At 45.8% G+C, this 22949-nt stretch overlaps 1 pseudogene; it reads right to left on the bottom strand.

The window, feature by feature from the left end:
• Positions 1-215: 215 nt before the first annotated feature.
• On the bottom strand, positions 216-11245 carry LOC142441392 (eukaryotic peptide chain release factor GTP-binding subunit ERF3A pseudogene; annotated as a pseudogene).
• Between the last annotated feature and the right edge of the window lie 11704 nt (positions 11246-22949).

Raw genomic sequence — 22949 nt, 5'->3', positions numbered from 1 at the left:
GTGAGAGGGGAAGAGAAAAATCTGGGGGGAAATTTGCCAGGGGCACAGCAGAACTCTCAATATGAGAAAGCTGGCATCTGTGGACCTTTACTGTGAGTTTTCTCTGTGAAACAGGAGACATTTGTCAATGGGCAGGAATTAAGAGAAGGTGGTGTAAAGTAGGCATTCAAAGTCAATTTTTCTTGGAGTATTGTGCATAGTTGCCAAGAAAATGCTCAGTCTTTCTCTGGAACCAGTTGCAGAAGTTTTCCAGTTGTAATTATCTTACCCTCGTCTCTTAAAGCAAAGCGACCCATCTGGGGGGAATCTTTCAAGGTCTCAAGGCAGATGGTTCCTGCTGTTTTTAAGCCAGCGATGCATACTCGATCTTGTTTCCCGAAACAGGGTTGGGTCTTACTTTTTCCTCCGGATTTTTTGTCTACCAAGCAGATGAAGGCTGTTCTTTCGACTTCCTTGATACAGATATGAACGTGCAGCCCCGCATTATAACCTGGGCAGATGATGGATTTGTGCTCCACAGTCACTATCTGAACATCAAATGTCCGTCCAGAATGACAGAGACTATTGGGATCACAAAGTATGAATCCTGGAAGAACCTCCTCTTCTTCGAACCTTTTCAGGGGCTACCGAGTCTGTTTCTACATCATCAGAAGGATTCCATGGACTTCCACATTGTGCTGGCTCGGCATCACCACAAGCTGCTGGCCTTTGCAGATTGATCCCTATTCCAGCTTTCCCGGGATCACAGTACCCATATCCTTGCACTTATCCAAAATGGGCAGCCTGATTGGTCCACCAACCGATCTATTGAAGTTTGGCATAAATAGTAACCCACTGTACCGAGGGAAGAAATCTGATTGCTTCTTGAGATTTGCTGCTGTCAGTCCCGAGCAGGACAAAAAGTGAATGTCCTTTTTGGGAAAAAGGCTGACTTTCTTCAGACACGGCACTAGTTTCTCTTTACATCTCCTCATATCTTTCCTTGCTCCGATTTACTGTTAGATCATAAGTCTTATTAATGAATGCAATAGAATGTTTCACACTGGGCGGTGTTTGCCAACCTGGCATGTTCTCTTGTATGCCCCCCCCCTTTTCAAACCCAGTTTCAAAAAAATTCTCCTTTCCTGGCAGAGATCACCAGCACTGTCAGCTTGAGAAGCACCACCAATCATATTGGGAACAAAACTCTTGTGGCCAGGGCCATCGGCACTTGTGAAATGCTTCTTTGGTTTCAAAAGAGGCAGGGCCCACTTCACCGGTTTTACCTTTGTCTCCTCCTTCCTGCTCTGTGTCTAAGGCCCAAGACAAGTACCAAGTTTCTCTGTTTTTCTCTTTCGCGTCTCGTTCATATTTCCCGTGTCCTTTTTGTCAACCATTCCTGTCAAACACATTATTTGTCTTCTGATGGTTGACTTGCCCGCACCGACATGCCCAATGGACACAACGTCAGCATGGCCTTTATTGGGAGGCCCCGTCGTGCCACCCAGCACTTCGGTTGGGTGTTTCCACTTCTCCCCGTGCATTTTCTTGGACATTCTCCTCTGGCGGCTGGCTGTCACCCAACGAACCACGTCCTGGCTCCACTGCACTTCGCTCTTCTTCCTTTGTTAAAAATAATTTTACTGGGGGCTCGTACAACTCTTATCACCATCCATCCATTGTGTCGAGCACATTTGTTGCCCTCATCATTCTCAAAACCTTTTCTTTTTTTTTTAATTTAATTTTATTTTTTTTATTTTTAATTTAAAACCTTTTCTTTCTATTTGAGCCGTTGGTATCAGCTCCTCATTTTTCCCCTCCTTCCCCTGTGGGGGAAGCCAGTCTCCCACAACTAATCATGGGTTCGGTAGGCACAATTGTACGGTTAAGATATATAAAGGAGCTTTTTAAAGACCTCTGTGACCACCCTCAGGGAGTCTAAAGGTTTGCTTGGAGTCACCCTTACTGCATCAGATAATGGTTTAGCTATAAGGGAGGAATGCCTGGAAGGAAGAAAAAAAACACCACAAAGCCAGGAAAGCAAAGTATTTTCTCAGCCGAAGCTGGTGGTTGGAGGTCCTTTATGACCTGGTTAAACCCTGAGTGGCGGGGGAGGGGGGGCGCGGTGAGGCACAGGCCTACATAGATAACAGCGGAACGAGATTTCCCCCTCCCCCCCCCCGTGTGGAGATGCAAAGGGCCTGTCGCTTCTCCAAGGACAGTCGGACTTCTAGTGTCCGCTTTGACTGCACACCGGGCAGGGTTTGGTTGGAGCTTTAGGTCTAGGGCACTTCTGTGACCAGTGCCCTTCTTCTCCACACTTGAAGCAGGTGCCAGGTGGTGATCTTTGTTCCCATACAGCCCAGCACCATGCTGTCCCTTTGGGGCCGCAAGAGATCGCCCGCCAAAGGGTTGTTACTAAGGCTTGGGTTTGAAATTTTACCTTCTGCTGGCACCAGGCATCACAGGCAGACTCTGCCTGCTCCTCACGGGTGTTCAAAACCTTGAATACTAAATCTCAGACCAGGTTTGAGGGCCTTCCACCTCCTTTTTAAGCTTTTTTTTTTTTAATGTCTGTGGCTGACTGGTTTTCCATTTGGCTGCTAAGTAACCTCTTGCAACTTGTCAAAATTAACTGCTTTATAAGAGATGGCTTGTAAGCCGGCCAGCAGACATCGTATCATGCGATCTTGGCAAGCCCTGCCTTTTCGTCCAGCTTGGGTATCTGTTTGACAGGTCCAAGCTGGCTTCTCCCTAGGAGCTGCCTGAGGGCCTTGGGGCATGGTGGCATCTGTGAGGTGGACCTGGTCTGCATGCTGCTGGGCAGCTGTAAAGACGTGCTCCCGCTCCTCAGGGGTAAGGGTAGAAGTGAGGACCTATATAAAGATTATGCCAGGTTAAGTCATAGGCTTGGCTGAGGCCTTGGAACTCCTTAATACAGGTGGTGGGGTCCAGCCATTTCTTAGGAAGGCTGCAACTGAGGGGCTTGGGTGGCTGAGTGGTTGCTTCAGGGGAGGCTGAGTAGGGAGGGAACTGGGAAAGAGAGAGAGAGACTCAGGGTAGTCCAACAGTTTGGCTTTTGGGAGGGGCCAGGTATAGGAGGCACAGTCGCCTCTAGGAGGGGTCAAGGGTCGGAGGTGCAGTAGCCTCGGTCTTTGGGAGTGCCTGTGCTGGGAATTGAGCAAAAAGCATTTGTGTGGGTTGACAAGAGATGCAAAGAGAGGGAGGGGCGGGGAAAGAAAAAAAAAAGCCTGAACTTAAGGAATCTTAGACCATTTGGGGTTTGGTGACAGAAGTTGTCAAGGTCACGGAGAACATTGAAATCAAAAGTACCATTTCCTGTCCAGCACAACCCATTGTCTAATTGGTATTGTGGCCACACTTGGTTGCAGAAGAAGACTAGATGCATAGGGTGAATGTCCAGAGCCAGGCCCAGCTCAGTGAGATTGGCCAGGAGGCATCCCAAGGGACTGTCCCTGGGAGGCTTTGAGTGTGAGCTCCCCATGGTGTCTTAAACTGTGGGGGGGTTACGGTCAGAGGAGAAGGATGTCTCCTGGTCCCTGCCTGTACCCGTCAATAAGGAGGTGGCCCGGTAACCCTGAGAGGTTGCCCAGTCAGAGCTAGGAGCCCAGTGGGAGAGTCCTGGCACAGAAAGGCTCCCTAGCGCAGGACTGCAGCTTTAACCGACAGACAGGGACCTTGGGTCAGTGACAGTGGAAGACACCGCAGGAAGATAGGGAGGGAGAAGGGCCTGGCTTTGTGGCAAGTTGAATGGAGGGTGACCAGAGACCGTTGTTCAGGAGGAAGATAAAGTCTGAGGGCAGGCACCGCAGAACTGCTAGGGAGAAGGAGGAAGTAGATTTTAGAGTAGGTCTGAGAGCAGGCACCGCAGAACTGCCATCACTAAACACACAAACAGGTAGAAGAAGCTCAGACTCACCCTTTGCGTTCCAGCCCGGTCAGAAGGTTCAGTGAATGTCAGGCCCGGTGCCAGCAAATAATTCCAGGAAATAAACACAGAGACAAAGGCTGAAAGCCACATGAGAGAGAAGAGAGATACAGAGAAAAGTTGGACACGAGAAAATGACCTTATCTTATTTCCAGCTCCTCTTGGTACTGGGGTAACAGAATAAACCCCTGCTGTGACTTTTCTTTCATGCTTGACTGATCCTTTAGCCCAGTATGCTAGGTTCCACCCCGCCTCTCCAGCAGGAGCTACTTACTGTTTTAGCCACTCATTTCATAACTCAGTCAGCTATTGATATTAAAAAAGAAACTTGAAAAGGCTGAGGATGGCTCTCAGACCCCTATTTGTGACCTGGTGAGCATGGCATCTAAGTTTTTAATGCCCGAGGGGACAGGGCTGAGGCAGACTGTAAGTCCCAAGCATGCCAGCAGGTTGCTGGCAGGCCCGGATCTTGATTGCCTCTCTTAGGCTGGCTGGAGGAAGGGGTCCAAAGACACCAGGAAACAACATGCCTAACCACGCCTCTAACCGTCCACTGCCTTGGACCTTGCTTTAAGTGTAACCAGGAAGGGCATTGGGTTAAGCACTGCCCACACCCCAATGACCCAGCAAGCCTTTCTTGGTGTGCAGTCAGCAGGGCCATTGGAAAAGCAACTGTCCCTCAGTGCTTAGCCGTGGAGGGACGGTCCCTCTGAACCCCGACCCACCATTGGCACTGCTGTGCCTGGCCACGACAGTGATTAAAAACACCCAGACTCAACGATCCTGGTTGCCCTTGCTGAGCCTCGGGTGATAATCAGGCTTGTGGGCAAGCCAGTGTCTTTTTCAGTGGACACGGGAGCCACCTTCTCGGTTCTTCCTTCCTTCTCAGGCCCTATGTCTCCTTCCCTAGTCTCTGTTTTGGATGTAGATGGCAAGCCCTCACATGCTTAGTAACCCCACCTCTGGTTCTAAATGTGGGGAACTCCCCCCTTTCTCATTCCTTCCTAATAATGCCTTCATGCCCTTGCGGTTACTGGGAGGGGTCTCCTTTCCAAGCTGAGAGTTAGTCTCCAATGGAACCATTTCCTACCCACTCCTCCTTCCCAATATCCTTTTGTTATCACTCTCCACCATTAAACCTTTACCCACAGCCCCCGCCGCTCCACTGCCACATGACATAAACCCAGAAGTGTGGAACACTTCCCGACGTGTTGTTGGGAGACATCATCAGCCTGTTTTTATTCGCCTTAAAAACCCTTCCACTTTTCTGTCTCGTCCCCAGTTTCCAATCTCCCTTACTAACCCCAAAGGCCTAAAATCTATTATCCAACACCTACTAACTAACCAACTCAGTGTGCCTACACACTCTCTGTACAGCACCCCTATCATGACAGTCAAAGAGCAAATGGGTCCTGACGCCTAGTACAGGATTTGCACCTTATCAGTAAAGCACTAGTCCCCATTCACCCCATAGTCCCTAACCCCTACACCCGTCTATCCCATACCCCACCTAATACCTCCAATTTTCCCATAATCGACCTGAAAGACGCTTACTTTACGATTCAGCTAAAACCCCCTGTCAGTTTTTGTTCACTTTTACTTGGGGAAAAAAAAAAAACACCAGTAGGGCCTCCAAATATTCCTGAAGCATCCTTCCCCAGGGGTTCTGAAATTCAGGACATATTTTTGGCCAAGCACTAGCCACAGACCTGTTAAACTGTCCTCTCTCACCATCCACTTGCTACAGTATGTGGATGACTTCCTGATGTGTAGCCCCACCACAGCCACTTCCCTGGAACATACGGCCAAGTCTCAAGCTTCTTAGCTTCTAAAAGCTATTGGGTCTCACAAGCCAAAGCCCAGCTCTCACGCCCAGCTGTCACCTACCTGGGCCTGCGGCTCACATCTGGGGACTTACAGCAAACTGTCGCTGGATAGTGGGGAGCTTCAAGCCCCAGAAACTGCAGACCAAATACTTTCCTTTTTAGGCTTTGTGGGATTTTTCAGACATTGGATTCCTAACTTTTCCTTGTTAGCTAATCCTCTTTACGGAGCTGCTAAGGCCACTCCTGTTGACCCCCTTGACTCTCCCCAGTTAATCAGAACAGCCTTTTAACAAACTCCTGCAAACTCTCCTCCAGTCTCTGCCTTTACATTTCCCAAAGCCTAATAAACCTTTTTTTCTCTACACGGATAAAAGGCAGGGCATAACAGCTGCAGTTCTGATTCAACTCCTGGGGCCCACCCACTCTCCTACAGCTTACCTGTTCAAACAGTTAAATATGACAGTCAAAAGCTGGCGGCCGTGCCTCTGGGCCCTGGTGGCAGCTGCCGCCCTTACTTAAAAAGCTCTAACTAACACTGGGAAAGCCTATCCAGCCGTTATCTACCCACAAGCTGCAGACCTCCTCTCACATCAAGTCCTGTCTCTGCTGTCTCCAAACCACTTACAGAAAATCCATCTTGTTTATCAAAAACCCTAACATAACCCTGCGCCAGACTCCCTCTTTAAACCCAGCAACCCTCTTGCCTCAACTCCTAGACTCACCGAAGCCTAGCAGTCACTCCTGCCCACAAGCAATTAAAAACTAACACTGCCCCAACCTAAACTCTCCAATCAATTGTATCCTAACCAAGATCTAACTTTATTTATTAATGGCAGTTCTACGGTAGATGCTCAAGGCCAACAACAAGCCACCTATGCTCTCTTCTCGCTTGATCGGGTCTGGAAAGCAGCGCATCTCCCAGTTAAAACCACTTCTCAGAAAGCAAAACTTATTGCTTTCGTTCAAGCTCTCCATTTAACTAAAGGAAAAACAGGCAATATATATTCAGATTCTAAGTACACGTTCCTTATAGCTCACTGTCACGCCACCATCTGGAAAGAGCAGGAATTTCTTACTACCAAAGTGTCCCCCAATGTAAACAGGCAACAATAAAGCAGACACTACTGCCAGGTAACTCACCACCAACCCTGACAACCCAACTCCAGTTCTCCCCTTCACCATCCCCTCCTTGTCACTGCCCAATGTCCAGCCACAGCTAGTCTGCTACTTCACAAGTCAGGATGAAAAAGGCTTATCGTTACATAAAGTTTGCAGACATGATATAACTGTTAATACACCAGCTCGTTCTTACACTCCTATGTTCACTATTCATACAATATTCACTTACATTCCATACACATACCTGCACACACTCACATGCCCACTCACACTCAGTAATACAAACTCACTCGCTTATGTCCATGCATCCGCCTGCCCACATCTGCACCCTCGCCCATTAGGGCACAGCATACTCCAAATACAGAACTTTAACAAACAACGGCAGCTAGTTATGGACTCCACCTTGCAGCAACAGCTTACAGTCCCAGCACAGGTAACCCTTCAAAACCGTGGTACCTTAAATCTGTTAACCGCTAACAAAGGAAACACGGACATGTTCCTTAAAAAAGAGTGTTATATGCTCTGCCCAGCTCTCAAACCAAGTGAGCAGTTTTTCTACCAGTACTAATAGGACTCAGCTTTGCTTCCTCCTTAACCGCAGCTGGAGCAATAGGACAGACTGTTATTCAGGCTCAAACCTTCAATAACAAAGTGCAATTCATAATGGATTCCACTTCTAACTCACTTGTCTCCCTCCAGAAACAATTAGCATCCCTAGCCCAAGGCATTTTACAAAATCACCAAGCCCTTAATTTATTAACAGCAAATAAAAGGAAAGTGTGTATATCTTCAAATAAAAAATGCTGTTATTATATTAACAAATCAGTTATAGTTAAATAAAACATTAAAGCACTCCGCACCATGGCCAATAAAATTAAAATGCTTTAGTGGAGCACCACCAACCTCTCCTCGTGGTTTCAAAGTTCTGTCATGCCCTGGGTTGTACCCCTCATTGGGCCTCTAATAATAATCTGTACACTATTACTTTTAGCTCCTTGTGTGTTTAAATTTCTGCAGGAACAGATGAAAGTCATCTCAACCTGATCTTCAACCAGCTCTTGCTTCACCCCAATAGTCTACTGCCAATCATCTGGGGCCCCAGACTTCCCAACTCTTAATTTTACCCCCTCATCGCCCAACCTCAGCAGAAAGTTGTTAAAGATAGATCACGACATCCCTCATCACTATTATTAAGAGTTTGGAATGTTTGGGCTGGGCAGGGACCTTGCACCAACCTCTCAAGAAGACAAATGACCTGCTGAACTTCAAAGCACCTGCCTCCAGCATTTCACAAAGTTTACCTCCCTGGGCAGAACACAGTCCCCTCTCCCTAGTGTTCCAGGAAGCAAGTTTACTACGAACAAAATGATTTACTGACAGGTCATCTCCTGACCCAAAACTTTCAAACAGCACAATGAGCCTCCCTTCCCCTGACTGGCCCATATACCTTTAACTCATACCCTATATATGTCCTGCCGTCCCGGTACCAGGTGAGATTTCTCTGACATAACTTGGGTCTCAGAACCTGGGGCTCAAGATGCCCCTGTCCCTTTCTCTGCCCTCCCTTCCCTCCTGGGAGTTCTTTCTCTGGCTCAATAAAATCTTTCTAAAGTTCACATTCCTGGCTAAATTCTATCTCTGTTCTGCGCCTCCATTCTGCCTCTCAAGCCTCAGCTGGGGAAACTGGATCTTAGCAGGTATATTGGATTAAAGCATCAGTTAAGCAGCTTAAAAGGTGGCTGGATTCTCCTCAGGCTTTTGAGTGATCTCCCTAAGTTTATTAAAATGGACCCCTTTATGGGAAATGGCCCGAAGCCCAGCCAGGACACACTGAAGCATTTTATCGTGCTGGGCAAGTCTGTCCCTACCTGCTTGGTTGTCGGTTTGATAACCCCAAGCAGGTTATTTTCTGGGAACTTCCCAGGTCAGGGTTGGGTCAAATCAGCCTGGTCAGAGTGCTGCTGAACAGCAGGAAAAATGCATTCCTTCTTTTCTGCGGTTATGGTAAAGAACAACAAAAATATAATGCCAAGACAAATCATAAGCTTGAGTTAAATATCGAAACTCCTTAATAAAGGGGGTAGGGTCCTGTGAGAAAACACCCAGCCGCTTCTCTGTCTGGGAGAGGTCCATCAGGGATAACGGTGCATGGACCCTGGCCAGTCCCTCTGCCCTCTACAACCTTGCGGAGGAGACAGACATGGGTGTAGTGGGAACGGGTGTGGCTGGCAACAGGAAATGACAAAGGTCAGGTGGAGGCTGCAGGTGTTGCTTCAGAGGAGGCCAAGTAAGGAGGGAGCCGGGAAGGGGGGAGAGAGAGACTCCAGGGAGCCTGACAGGTCCAACTCCAGGGAAGGAACGGGTTTGGGGGCACAGTCACCTCAGTCTTTGGGAGTTGAGGGGGTAGCAGAGGGAGGTGATGGTGAGGGGCACCCAGAATATGGAGGAGGCCTTACTGGGGGGTGCGGACCAGGAGCCAGGGGGGTTGGAGAAAGACAAGGGGGAGTACTATCAGGGGCCTGATTAAGAGAGTGTTTGGCTAAGAGAACTTGAGCAGGGTGCCAAATAGTACATAGAGAGGGACAGGAGTGAAGAAAGAAAAATACCTGGACATAAGGGATTTCAGACCACTCAGAGAATGTTAAAACCGAAAGTACCCTATTTGAGCCAGTCAGAGTCATTGTCTAATTCATATCGAGGCCAAACTTGATTACAGAAAAAGGCCAGGCATTTTGAATGGAGGTCAGGGGCCAAACCCAATTTGGAGAGGTTGGCCAGCAAACACCCCCAAAGGACTGTCTGTAGGGTTCTAGGAATGTTGGCTTCCCAGTGTCCCTCAAACTGTGGAAGTACATCGTCCCGAGTTCTCTATCCGCACCTGGAGTGCGAGGAGAGTCTGCTAACTCTGGGGGCATCCTGACCGAAGTCAGAGACCCGGGGAGAGTCCTGGACTCTGAGAAATGAAAAGTTCCCTGGTGTAGATCTGCGACTTGTCCAGCAGACAGGGACCTTGGAACAGAGAGAGGCACAATGGAAGCTGAGGAGGGAAGCCTGGCCTGTGGCCGATAAAATAAGGTGTTGGTCAGAGACCTTTGTTCAGGGCAATAAAAGGGGAAGTAGAAGATTGTAGAGAAGGCACCACAGAACTGCAAACACAAAGCACACGAACAAATAGAAGAGACTCAGAAGTGACTGCTGCAATTTAGCCCAGTCTGAAGGTGCAGTGACTGCCAGGCCCAGGACCAACAGTCCTGTTATTGGCAGAAACCCTAGGAAGTAAACACAGAGACAAAGGGCTGGGGGCCACATGGGAGAGGGACCACAGTCACAGGCATGAGAAACTGTCCTTATCATCTCACCCCTTTTGGGGAAAGGCAGTTATTTCTAGCTCCTCTTAGTACTAGGGTGGAAGTGTAAACCCCTTCCAAAGCACCCCTTTCAGGGACCCTTGGTTCCCATAAGAGTTTGCTGGTCCTCTGTGCCAGGAGTGGATCTGCCGCAGCCAGGACGAGACGGCACAGACACAGGGAGGTTGACAGAGTACTAACCAGAGTCTTGGCAAGTCAGGATTTGATGGCAGAGGTTCGGGGAGGAGAAGGGGAGAGCGCCGTGCCCATTCAGGACAAGGCGAGGGTGCGTTAAGGCCCCTTCTCTGCTCCCATGTCTTTGGCACCAAATGTAAAGTAAAACTGAGGTACAAGGAGGCAGATTAAGTATGAGGTAAACTGAGAAATGAGGACATAACTGACAGGACAAAAGAGAGCAGAAACAAATAGCTTTATTAGGAGGAACTCCCGGGCAAGGTTCCGTGACCTAGGCCAACAGGTCAGGGAAGTCGTGCTCAGCAGCCAGGGGTGCGGGTTTTTAAAGGGGTGGTGATGAGTGTATGGCAATTAGCATATGAGGTCTGGCCATTTCGAGGATTGTGTGTCGACTTCTTTGAACCCGGAGCATCTGTTCTTGCTCCCTGGTATCGGCTGTCTTATCTTGCACCATTTTTTCTGGCTTGCCTTTGGTCTTGGGGGTGTTTAGCCCTTGCTGTCCAGCTTCAGTCCAGACAATCCCTCTTGATTACTCATTCCCAGCATAGGAAATCACGATTTATTTCCTGATTCAAAGTGGCCAATACCAGTCCGCTCACTAACACCTAGGATGTCAATCTTTATGTGCTCTGTTTCATTTTTAACAACTTCTAAGTTCCGGTTCTGAATTGAATTTTGCAGCTATTTCCTCTCATTTGGAAGAAATGAAGACCCGGAAGGCTTTGCACCCACCAGCTTTACTCCATTCACGTCACCATGGCTGACTCTACCTTGATAAGGCGCCTCTTCCTCAGTCGCGTCTTGAGGCCCTTCCAACCTGAGGAGCTCATCTTCGAAACTATCTCTAATGATGTGCTGAGGTTTTTAGCATCTGACAGTGTTCTGCTATTGTCCATAAGGCCAGTCACTAATTCCTCATAAGTGGACTACCTCTTCTGTCTTCATGGTCAAGTCTTAGTCTGGAAGTCCTGCTGAAACCTGAAAAAATATAATAAAATATTCAAGGAGCCCTGATCGTGTAGTGTTTATGTACTGGGCTGTTATCCACAAGGTCAGTAGTTTGAAGCCACCAGCTGTAACAAGAAAGAAAAACAAGGCTTTTACTCTTGTTATAAAGTGATTTAAAAGGGGGGGGGCATTACAGCAGTGGTTTTCAACCTGTGGGTTGCAACCTCTGTAGAAGTCAAAAGATCCTTTCACAGGGGTCACCCTATTCATAAATATAGCAAAATTACAGTGATGAAACAGCAACAAAAATATTTTTTTAAAAATACTTTTGTTGTGGGCTCTTACATCTCTTATCGTAATCCATACATTTCGTCAATGTGTCAAGTACATGTACACATATGGCATCATCATCATTTTCAAAGCATTCTCTTCCCACCTGAGCCCCTGATATCAGCTCCCCATTTCTTCCTCCTCCCTCCCCTGCCCTCCCTCCCTCATGAACCCTTGATAAGTTATAGATTATTGTTTTCATATCTTATATCATCCTTCATCGCCCCTCACTACTTTTCCATTATTCATGCCCCTGGGAGGGAGTTCTAGATTGATCCTCGTGATCGATTCCCCCTTTCTCCCCCCACCCTCCCCTAATCCTCCTGGTATCTCTACTCTCCTTGTTGGCCCTGAGGGATTTATCTATCTTGGATTCCCTGTGTTGTAGGCTCTTATCCATTGCAGTGTGCACACTCTGGTCTAATCTGATTTGTAAGGTAGATTTGAGGTCATGATAGTGGGGTGAAGGAAGCACCAAAGAGCTAGAGGAAAGTTGTGTGTTTCATCAGTGCTATACTGCACCCTGACTGGCTTGTCTCTTCCTTGTGACCCCTCTGTGAGAGGATGTCCAATTGTCTACAGATGAGCATTGGGTCTCCACTCCATTCCCCCTCATTCACATTGGGTATGGTTTTATTCTGGGTCTTAGATGTCTGATACCTGATCCCATCTCATGATCACACAGGCTGGTGTGCTTCTTCCATGTGGGTTTTGTTGATTCTCAGCTAGATGGCCACTTGTTTATCTTCAATCCTTTTAGATCCAAGACAGTATATCTTTCAATAGCCGGGCACCATCAGCTTTCTTCACCACATTTGCTATGCACCCATTTAGTCTTCAGTGATTGTGTCAGGAAGGTGCCGGATTGTTAGAACAAGGTGTCCTTGTGTTAAGGGAGTACTTGAGTTGACTCCCAATGTCCATCTGCAACCTTAATTCTTAACATATAGATATGAGTACATAGTACTATTTGCCACTCATTATATATATTTATATATGTGCATGCCTATATTTAGACCTCTATAAATGTCCTTTGCCTCCTGTTTTTTTCCCTCTATTTCCTTTTACTTCCCTCTTGTCCCACCATCATGTTTGGTCTTCATTCGGATTTAGTAATTCCTTGCTGCTACATTGCCCTTGATTGAGCCCCACTAGGTATCCTATGACCTTCCTTCCATTGATTTTAGTTCACTTGTTGTTCCCTTGACCCTGGGTTGGTCCCCACCCCCCACCCCCTTTCCTTTATCCCACCTTCCCTTCTCCCATATCCCTGGAACCATTGGTCCCATTCTTTTCATCTCCAAATTATTTATCCCGTCTATCTTATATAGATAGACATGCAGATCCATTAATACGTACAAAAGCCAGGCAAAGCCAAATAAAACAACAAAGGAAGTCAAAACCAACAAAACAATAACAACAACAGCAGCAGAAAGCAAGAACAAAATAACAAAAAAGAAACCCACTGACAAAAATGGAAAAGCTTATAAATAGTTCAAGGTCTGTTTGTTGGCCTTTATGAGTGTTTCCAGTTGAGTCTGATGGGGTGCCATGCTCTATCTCTCAAGTCTATTTTGGGTTTTCCCTTGGGGTTTCATCACTCTGTTCCCCCTGCTGCTCTGCTGCATGCCCTCAGTGCCTCGCCCAGCGTGATGGGGCCAGACCGTGCACTCTTCCCACACTGTGTCCCCAGTGCTGTCCCCTGTGGCTCCATGGTTCAGTGAAGGACGCCGTGTTCCATGATCCTTTCTTATGTTTAAGAGGAAAAAAAAAAACAAAGTCTAAAAATTGGCAATAACTTAGCTAGTCAGTATTGCTGAACTTAGTGCAGTTGCTTGCACATGCGTTTGACACCTAAGATTTCATCTGATTGGCTGCGTGGTATATCAGTTAAGTTATGGGATTGATGATAGGCTTACGTCAATTTTTTAAATGCCATGCGATGTACCCACACTACATTTGCGATCGACTAGTATATCGCGATCAATGTATTGATCACCCCTGCCCTATATGCAGGATAAGTGCTGTAACAGCCAACTCCAAAGGAGCGTTGACATTCTTTTAATAATTGGGGGTTTTATTGTTTGAATATTGTTGAAAAGGACTATGGAGTCCTATAGAAATTATGTTCTTTTGTAACACAATCTAACCTGTAAAACACAATCTACTTTTTCCTCATTCCTTTTTGTTCATTTGTTTGAATGAATTGCTTAGTATATTTTTAGATGTAAGTTCTATCCTTACAGCCTTAAGCTTCTCTTGCTACATTCAACAACTTAAAGGTGTCTGTCATCTTTGGTTTCTACTTTTTGTGAAAAGTTCTCCAACATTGTTGATTTTAATACTCCCTTAACTTTTGTGAGCTCTCTCACTCATCTTCTAAAACCTTCCAAATAAAATTTAGAAACTGAAAGAAAGAAAAAAAATCCTTTAGCCAAGATTACAATTCAATATTGTAACTTAAAACAAAAATCCTCACAAATGAACCAATAGATAACATCACGAGAAATGGAGAAAAGACTAAAGTTGTCAAGGATTTCATTTCACTTGGCTCCACAATCAGCACTCATGGACGCAGCAGTCAAGAAGTCAAATGACACATTGCATTGTGCAAATCTGCTGCACTGGACCGCTTTATAATGTTGAAGAGCAAGCATGTCTCTTTAAGAACTAAGCTGTAATCAACTCAAGCCACGGTATTTTCCATTGCCACTTATATACGTGAAAATTGAATAATGAGGAACTGAAGCAAAGTAACGAAGGAAGTGTTGGTCTTGGTGGGAAATCCAACGTGAACTCCAGGGACCAACGGGACAATGCTTTGGTTGGAGGGCAGAGAATACATTCCAGCTGTTTATGTTGGCAGTAGCTGCAGCAGTAATGGAAGACCCGGTGCACAAGCTGGATTGAGGGTCTACTGGGAACCTAACTACCCACTGAATGGAAGTGAGAGGGTTTCTGGATGAGTGATAAATCAGACAGCAGGACTGGGAGCATCTCACAAAGCAATTGAACAAGCAAGAAGTCAAAATATATATAAACTCATCATTAAAACTGACAGGAAGTTTGTCATCAAAGGTGCGACAGACTGGGTTGATAAATGGAAGCAAAATGGATGGAAAACAGCCTCTGAAAGAGATGTTGACAACAGAAGTGATTTTGAGAAGATTGATCAATCCTCCCAAGGCATGATTATTCAGTGGGAGTATGTTGCTGGCCATCGAGACATGAAGGGCAATGAAGAAGCTAATCAATTGGCCACAGAAGGAGCTAAAAAATAGACTTCATTTCCATCAGAAATTGTTAACCTTTGATTTTGAAGTAATATCTGTTGATGTCAAATTCCAAAGATTTTTCTCCCTCTTTCTCATGGCGATGACTTATTAAACTGTTGTCTCAACAAAATTGAATAGGGAAAGCCACAGAAGAATTTGATTCATAGGGTTGAAGCATAATATTGAAAGTACCCTAAGTTGTCAGAAGAACAAACAAATTAGTGTTGGGAAAAGTACAATCCGAATTCGCTTTAGACATACGAATGACCAGATATTATCCCACTTACTTTGGACATGTTATCAGGAGAGACCAAAAGAACTAGTCAACATTCAACTGTTTCAAGAGATAGCATCGGAGCAAGAGCCAAGGCTACTGAAGGGAGAAGTCCAATGTTCACAGGAAGCATTAGCAAAAGTACAAGGCTCCAGAAATGGGTGCGATAACAGTTGGCAAGCTGACAGAGCACTGAAAGCACTCACTAGCCTATGCCAGGAAATTTGGGAAAACTTGCCCGACTGACTGGAAGAAATTCTTATCTGTGACCATGCCAAAGATAGTTAACCCAACATGCAAATAAAATGTTGCTGAAAACCATCCAAGAATGGTGGCAGCAGTGCCTTGGCAGGGAGCTGCTAGAGGTCCAGGTCAGATTCAGAAGAGGATGGGATACCAGGGATATATCATTGTTGATGTCAGATGGATCTTGGCTGAAAGCAGAGACTACCACAAAGATGTTTATTTGAGTTTTATTGACTCTGCCAAGGCATTCGACTGTGTGGACCATAAGACCCCGTGGATCACCTTGCTGAGAAAGGGAATTCCAGAATATTTCATCATGCTCATGGAAAACTTACACGTGACTCAAGAGGCAGATATGCAAGCAGAACAAGGGATGGCTGCACGGTTCAGAATCAGAAAAGGTGTGCATCATGGCGACAGCCTCTCACCGTCCTTAATCTGAATGCCGGGCTAATAATCAGAGAAGCTGGGTTATATGAAGACTCTGGCACCAGGATCGGTGAAGGCTTTGTCAACCATCTGCGATATGCAGATGACATGGCCTTGCTGCTGAGCATGAAGAGGACTTGACGCACTTGCTGATGAAGATTATGGATTACAGCCTTCAGCATGGATTGCATCTCAATGTAAATAAAACCAAAGTGGTCACATCTGGACCAACAGATGACATGATAAATGGAGAAAAGGTTGAAGTTGTCGAGGATTTGTCTTGCTTGGATCCACAGTTAGTGCTCATGAAAGCAGTCAAGTGATCAAAGGAGACCTTGCATTGGGTAAATCTACTTTACAAGATCTCTTTGAAGGGTTGAAATGCAAGGAGGTTACTTTGAAGACTAAGGTGCGTCTGGCCCATGCCATGGTATTTTTCCATCACCTCTTATGCATGTGAAAGTTGGACTCTGAATAAGGAGGACCAAAGAAAAATCAGCGCATTTAAATGATGGTGCTGGTGAAGGATATTGAAAGTACCATGGCATGCCAAAAGGACAAATAAATCTGTCTTAGAAGCAGTATGGCCAGAATGCTTCTTAGAGGCAAGGATGGCAAGACTTAGTCTCACATAGTTTGTCAGGAGAAATCAGTCCCTAAAGAAGGACCTTATGCTTTGGTAAAGCAGAGGGGCAGTGAAAGAGAAGAAACCCTGGAGGAGATGGATTTCCACAAGGGCTTCATAGATGGGCTCAAACATAGAAATGAAGAATTCTAAAAATAGATTTCAGACTTGGGGGGGCAGGATTTAGGCCAGCACCAGACCCAATCAGAAAACATTCATAAGGGTCAGCAAACAGACCTGGAACTATTCATAGGCTATATTTTCCTTTATGTCTATCTATATAAGATAGACAGGAGAAACAATCCCAAGGAGAAAAATGGGACTGATGGTTCCAGGAGGATAGGGGAGAGGAGGAGGTATGGGGGTGGTGGGGAGAGGAGGGAGCCAACAAACTCAGGGACAAGGGAATAACAAGAGATCTAAAATCGATGATGAGGAGGGCATAGAATGCCTGGTGGGGTTTAATCAAGTGCAATGTAGCCTAGAGGAAGTACAGAGGGCAAATGAAGGTCGAGCATGATAGAGGGACAGGAACAAAGGAAAAGGAAATAGAGGAAAGAATTAGGATGCAAAAGACATTTAAGAAGCATAGGCGAACTCACTCCCTCTGACTGAGAAGGTGCAGCCTGAGTGTCCCACTCGGGTGCACTCCAGTGCATTCTGTTAGTGATGCCATGGGCCCCTGAACTTTTCTTGGTTTCTTGGCTGTAATCTGTATGTGAACAGATTGCCACCTCGTGGGACTCAACTGCTTTCATTTCATCAAGCTGTCAATCATTTAACCACCGGAGCAGTAGGGCTTCTTCACTGACTAATGTAGACTTGCCAAGATCACATGTTTTGCATTATAGATGTGGACCATCTTCATTTTTGACTGTGAATGGGCTACTGGCAAGTGCAAATGGGGCTTCGGGTAGATTTGGAAAGTATGAAATTTCGTCAGCACGCATGTGCAAGTGTTCTTTCACAGAAATTTCCATCATAATCCTTTTTGTTTGGTTCAATGTCATGTTCCTCAAAGAAAACAGATAAGGTCTGTAGATTCATCAAGCTGGAAGCTAACTATTGGAAGTGAAGCAGATTTAATTTCCTGGATGACCTGATCAAGAATATCAGCAGACAAGCCATCTATTCTGTGGACAGTGTCGTTGCACTCAATTTTGGAAGAAATTCATCTCCGATTATAACTTGATCAATGTCTTTGGCTGCTGCCAACAGCAAATACTCAGCAATGGGGTGAGGTTTCATAGCTCTGGCATTTCTGAGTGCCACCAAATATGAAGGTTCAATGGCTGCTGCATTTTGTGTGTGGTACTTGCCACCAGTGCCAAGTCTGGCTTTCTTGAGTCTATCAGCTTTGCTTCTAAAATCCTTGCCAGCAAAGCTCAATTCTTGCTATCAAAATGGCATTTTAGTTTCTTAGGCTTCATAGATTCCCCTGGTAGAACTTCACAACAAACAGCACATTGTGGTTTCTCAATTCCTGCTATAATGATTGAGGTAAAACCATACTGTAAAAAAATCCTCACTGTATTTTCTTAAAGTTATCCACACGATCCATTGTCATGGGATGGTTTGCTAATGAAAATAATATATAGCAATAACTTTAATAATACAAAAATGTTACGTGACATAGTTAAGTCAATAACATTCATTAAAGTTTCCTATGATTAAAAAAAGCACAGGCATAAACACAAGCATGTACATATGTAAATATATTCATATATAACGATAGCGATATAGGTCTATGCACATATATTTATAGGTTAAGTGTTACGGTAGCAGACAGACATTGGGCCTTGACTCAAGTACTCCCTCAATGCAAGAACACTTTGTTCTAATAACCTGGCATTCTGTGATGCTCACCTTCCTGACACAATCACTGAAGACAAAATGGGTGCATAAGCTAATGTGGTGAAGAAAGCTGACGGTGTCTGGCTATTAAAAGATATAGCGTCTGGGGTCTTAGAGTCTTGAAGGTAAACAAGCAGCCATCTAGCAGGGAAGAAACAAAGCCCACATGGAGGAAGCACACCAGCCTGTGTGATCATGGGGTGTCGATGGAATCAGGTATCAGAGACATCAGAAGACCAAGAACAAGCAACCATTTCCAATGTGAATGGGTCAGAATGGAGACCCAAAGCCCATCTGTAGACAATTGGATATCCCCTCATAGAAGGATCACAAGGAAGGGACAAGCCAGCCAGGGGTAGTATAGCACAGAGGAAGCACACAACATTCTTCTAGTTCAGGGGTGCTAAATACGTCTACTAGTCGATCGCCAATGTAGTGTGGTAGATCGCATGGCATTAAAAAAAAATCGACGTAAGCCTATCATCAGTCCCGTGGCTTAACTGCTATACAGCGCAGCCAATCAGATGCAATCTTAGGTGTCAAACGCATGCGCAAACAACTGCGCTAAGGGCAGCAAAACTGACAAGCTAAGTTATCAACAATTTTTAGACCTTGTTTTTTTTTTTCTTTCTCTTAAACGTAAGAAAGGGTATTAAAATGAGTGGGGGAGCTGGACCAAGTAAGAAGACAAAAACGTATCACTTTCGTACTGAATGGGAGATTTTGACACTACTAGCCGACATTCAGCTGAAGTTCAGAGCGCTTGAACAGTTCTGGAACTTACTCACAGAGGGAAAGTACCCAAACGTGAGAAAACGTGCTACCTCCTTGACTGCATTATTCCACTCAACTTATTAATATGAGTCAGCCTTTTCCCACATAAAGATCATGAAGTCCAAGTACCGTTCCCCCACAACTGATGATCATTTGCAAGTGCGCTTGAGGCTGGCCGTCAGCAGCTACCGTCTGGACTAGGCATCCCTGGCTCATTCCATTCAGTGCGAGTCATCAGTCAACTCAGGTCATGACAAAAAGCTGTATGTGGTCAATTGTGTTGCGTTGTGCAATATGGACTCATGCGGTTATGCAAGGTATATAAACATACATTGTATATAAAAAGAATTCTCAATGCATTTATGAATACATGTAATAAATAAAATATACATGTTTTGCATTTTTGTCGTTGGGAGATCATTTTGACTTGATCATTTTATAAGTAACTTGCATGTTGAAAAAGTGTTGAGCCCCCCTGCTCTAGTTCTTTAATGCGTCCCCCGCCCCCACCCCCACTATCATGACCCCAGTTCTACCTTACAAATCTAGCTAGACCAGAGCATGTCCACTGGTACATATAAGAGCTCTCAACACACAGAATCCAGGACAGATAACTCCCTCAGGACCAATAATGAGAGTAGCGATACCATGAGGGGAAGGGGAAGGGGTGGGGGGGGGAGGGGGAGAACGGAAGAACTAATCATAATGATCGACGTACACCCCCACACACCAGGATGACAAACAACAGCAACGTGAGTGGAGTTGCGACAGCGGACGGTGTCAGATATGAAACTTAAAATAATTTCTAAAATATGAAGGGTTCACGAGGAGGGGAGGGGAGGGAGGGGCAGAAAGAGGAGCTGATGCAAAGGGCTCAGGTAGAAAGAGAATGTTTTGGAGCTGATGACGGCAACCGATGCACAAAGGTGCTTGATACAACTGACGTATGGATTGTTATAAGAGCCCCCTATGCAATGATTTACTAAAATTAAAAACAAAACAAGGCGTGACTGTGAGGATGTTTCGGGACCAGGCAGTGTGTGGTTAGTTCTGTTGTGCGGAGGGTCGCTATGAGTGGCAGAAACTAACACAGGAGGACCTCAACCACAAGAACAAAGCGTGAGAGAATAACGAACGGACGGCTGCTCGTTCACATGACCCAGCACCAACAGACTGAGACAGGGACTGAACTGCTCGTGCAGACATTGCTGAAAGGAGCCCAGGCTGTGGTGTCAAGCCTTCTCCCAAAACAATTAAAGACTCGTGTTATTAGATATGCAGCTATGTTTTTGTTGCTGCTGCTGTTCGGTGCCTTCCGGTCGGTTCTGACTCAGAGCGACCCTGTAACACAAGGATGAAACCCCGCTCCGTCAGCGCCCTCCTCACAGCTGTGCTTCTGTCTGCTCGCATGGCTGCAGCCTCTGCAGCCGTCCATCCGATCCAGGCACTTCCTCCTTTTGGAGGCCCCTCCATTCTACCAGGCACGACGACCTCTTCCAGCGACATGGCATGTCCAAAGTATGTGAGCTGAAGACTCGCCGGCCTTGCCACTAAGGAGAATTCTAGCTGGATTTCTTGCCAGATGGATCTGTTCGTTCGTTTGGCAGCCTGTGGTACTTCCAATAGTCTTTGCCAGCACCACATTTCAATTGCATCGATTTTTCTTTTATATATGTGTACACGTGTACGTGTGTATGCACAAAGGTGCTGGATACAATTGATATGTGTCTATGTATATATGCACATGCATCCTTTAAAACCGATAGGGGACAGTTCTACTTGCACACACAGTAACCTGTTTTTGTTTTATGGAGTTAACTGAATAACCAGCTTAAAGGTACCGTGGTGGCATAGTGGTTTACATGTTAGACTGTGAATCACAAGGTCAGCAGTTCAAAACCACCAGGTACTCTGTGGGAGAAGAGTGAGCCTTTCTACTTTCATGAAGTGTTACAGTCTCAGAAATCCACAGGGGCAGATCTGCTTTGTTCTATGGGTCACTAAGAGATGGAATCATTAAAGTGAGGTTAATGACCAGTATGTCCTGGACATACTCACTGAGGGACAGCTCAATGTCAATTCTGGCCACCAAAGAGGGACTTGCGAGACAGATTCTTCCAGAAAGGATAGAAATGACTCAGGCCGATAACATACACCCCCACATCTGTACCTCCACTGCCCACGCCCATTCTGGTCTCTATCCAGTCCAGTCCAAACTCTCCTCACTCAGCCTCGTTCCCTCTTACCGCTTCTCCTGGGTTCCACAAACACACCTCCTGCATGAGACGCTCTATCTGCCCAGCCCATTCATCTCTCTGTAAGGAGCCAAGGTGCACCTGGTTAATTTGGGCATGGGGTCTGCACAGTGGGGAGCAGCCAGGACTGGAGAGGAGCCAGTGGCGTTCTGGTGAAGGTTTAACAAACAGCTCTTCAAAGAAAGCAAAACCAATGTGTATGTGCTGTGTGAGTCCTTACTGGACAAAAGGTCAGTGGTTCGAACCCACCACAGGTGCCATGCCTGGTGATCTGGTTCCAGATGGTCCCAACCATGAAAACTGCGTGGAGCACAGTTTTACTGTCCAGACTTAGGTCACCATAAGTCGGAATGGATTGGACAGCTAGTGACGTGTGACGTTTGTGTGTAAGGAAGGCCAAGGAAGAATCAATGCATTCTCATTACGTCACTGGCAAAGAATAGTGCAAGTACCATAGATTCCCAAAAGCACAAACAAAACTGTCTTGGAAGAAGTACAGCCAGAATGTTCCTTGGAGTCAAGGACACGGAAGACTTTGTCTCACAAAGTTTGTTTTTTGTTTGTTTGTTTTTAAATCATTTTAATGGGGGTTCATACAGTTCTTATCACTATCCATACATACATCCATTGTGTCAAGCGCAAATGTACATTTGTTGCCATCATCATTCTCAAAACATTTGCCTTCTACTTGAGCCCTTAATATCGGCTGCTCGTTTTCCCCCTCCCTCCCTCCCCACTCCCCTCTACCTCATGAACCCTTCATCATTCATAAATTATTATTGTTTTGTCATATGTTACACTGTCCGACATCTCCCCCTGCCTTCTTCTCTGCTGTCCATCCCCCAGGGAGGAGGCTATATGTAGATTCTTGTAATCAGTTCCCCTGTCTCACGTACTTTGGACATGTGATTAAGAGACACCGGTCTAGAGAGAAGGACCTCATGCTCGTTAAAGCAGAAGGGCAGCTAAAAGGAAGGCCCTTGAGAAAGTGGATGGACACAGTGGCTGCAACAATGGGCTCAAGCAACGATTTTGAGGATGGCTCAGGACGTGGTGGCATTTCGTTCCATTGTGCATAGGGTCACTATGAGTCAGGGCCAACTGAACGCTACCTAACTACAACCTGATGTAATGTTGCTGGGATAAATGATAGGTACCACACAATTTACAAATAATGATACAATGTGAAATATGCTTTGCTTCAGATTGAAATGTACAGCCCCCCTCTCCTCTGGTGGGGGGATGGGGGAACAGATCCATTAGACTCCTGATCCCTATACCTGCGGAGATCATTTCATTTGGGAGTAGAGATTTCTTTGATGCGTTCCAAGCAGTCCTGGTGGTGTAGTGGTTATGCTGGGCTGCTTCCAAAAAAAATAAAATCAACAAAACCCACTGCTATACAGTCGGGGCCACTTCATAGGACAGCATAGGACTGTCCCAGTGGGTTTCCGAGACTTTAACTCTTTACGGGAGTAGAAATCCTTGTCTTTCTCCAGCAGAGGAGCTGGTGGTTTCGAACCG

Source organism: Tenrec ecaudatus, chromosome 1, assembly GCF_050624435.1.
Source record: "Tenrec ecaudatus isolate mTenEca1 chromosome 1, mTenEca1.hap1, whole genome shotgun sequence".
Classification (NCBI taxonomy): Eukaryota; Metazoa; Chordata; class Mammalia; order Afrosoricida; family Tenrecidae; genus Tenrec; species Tenrec ecaudatus.
Note: the sequence above shows the minus strand (reverse complement) of the source record. Positions and strands in the feature narration are given on the sequence as shown.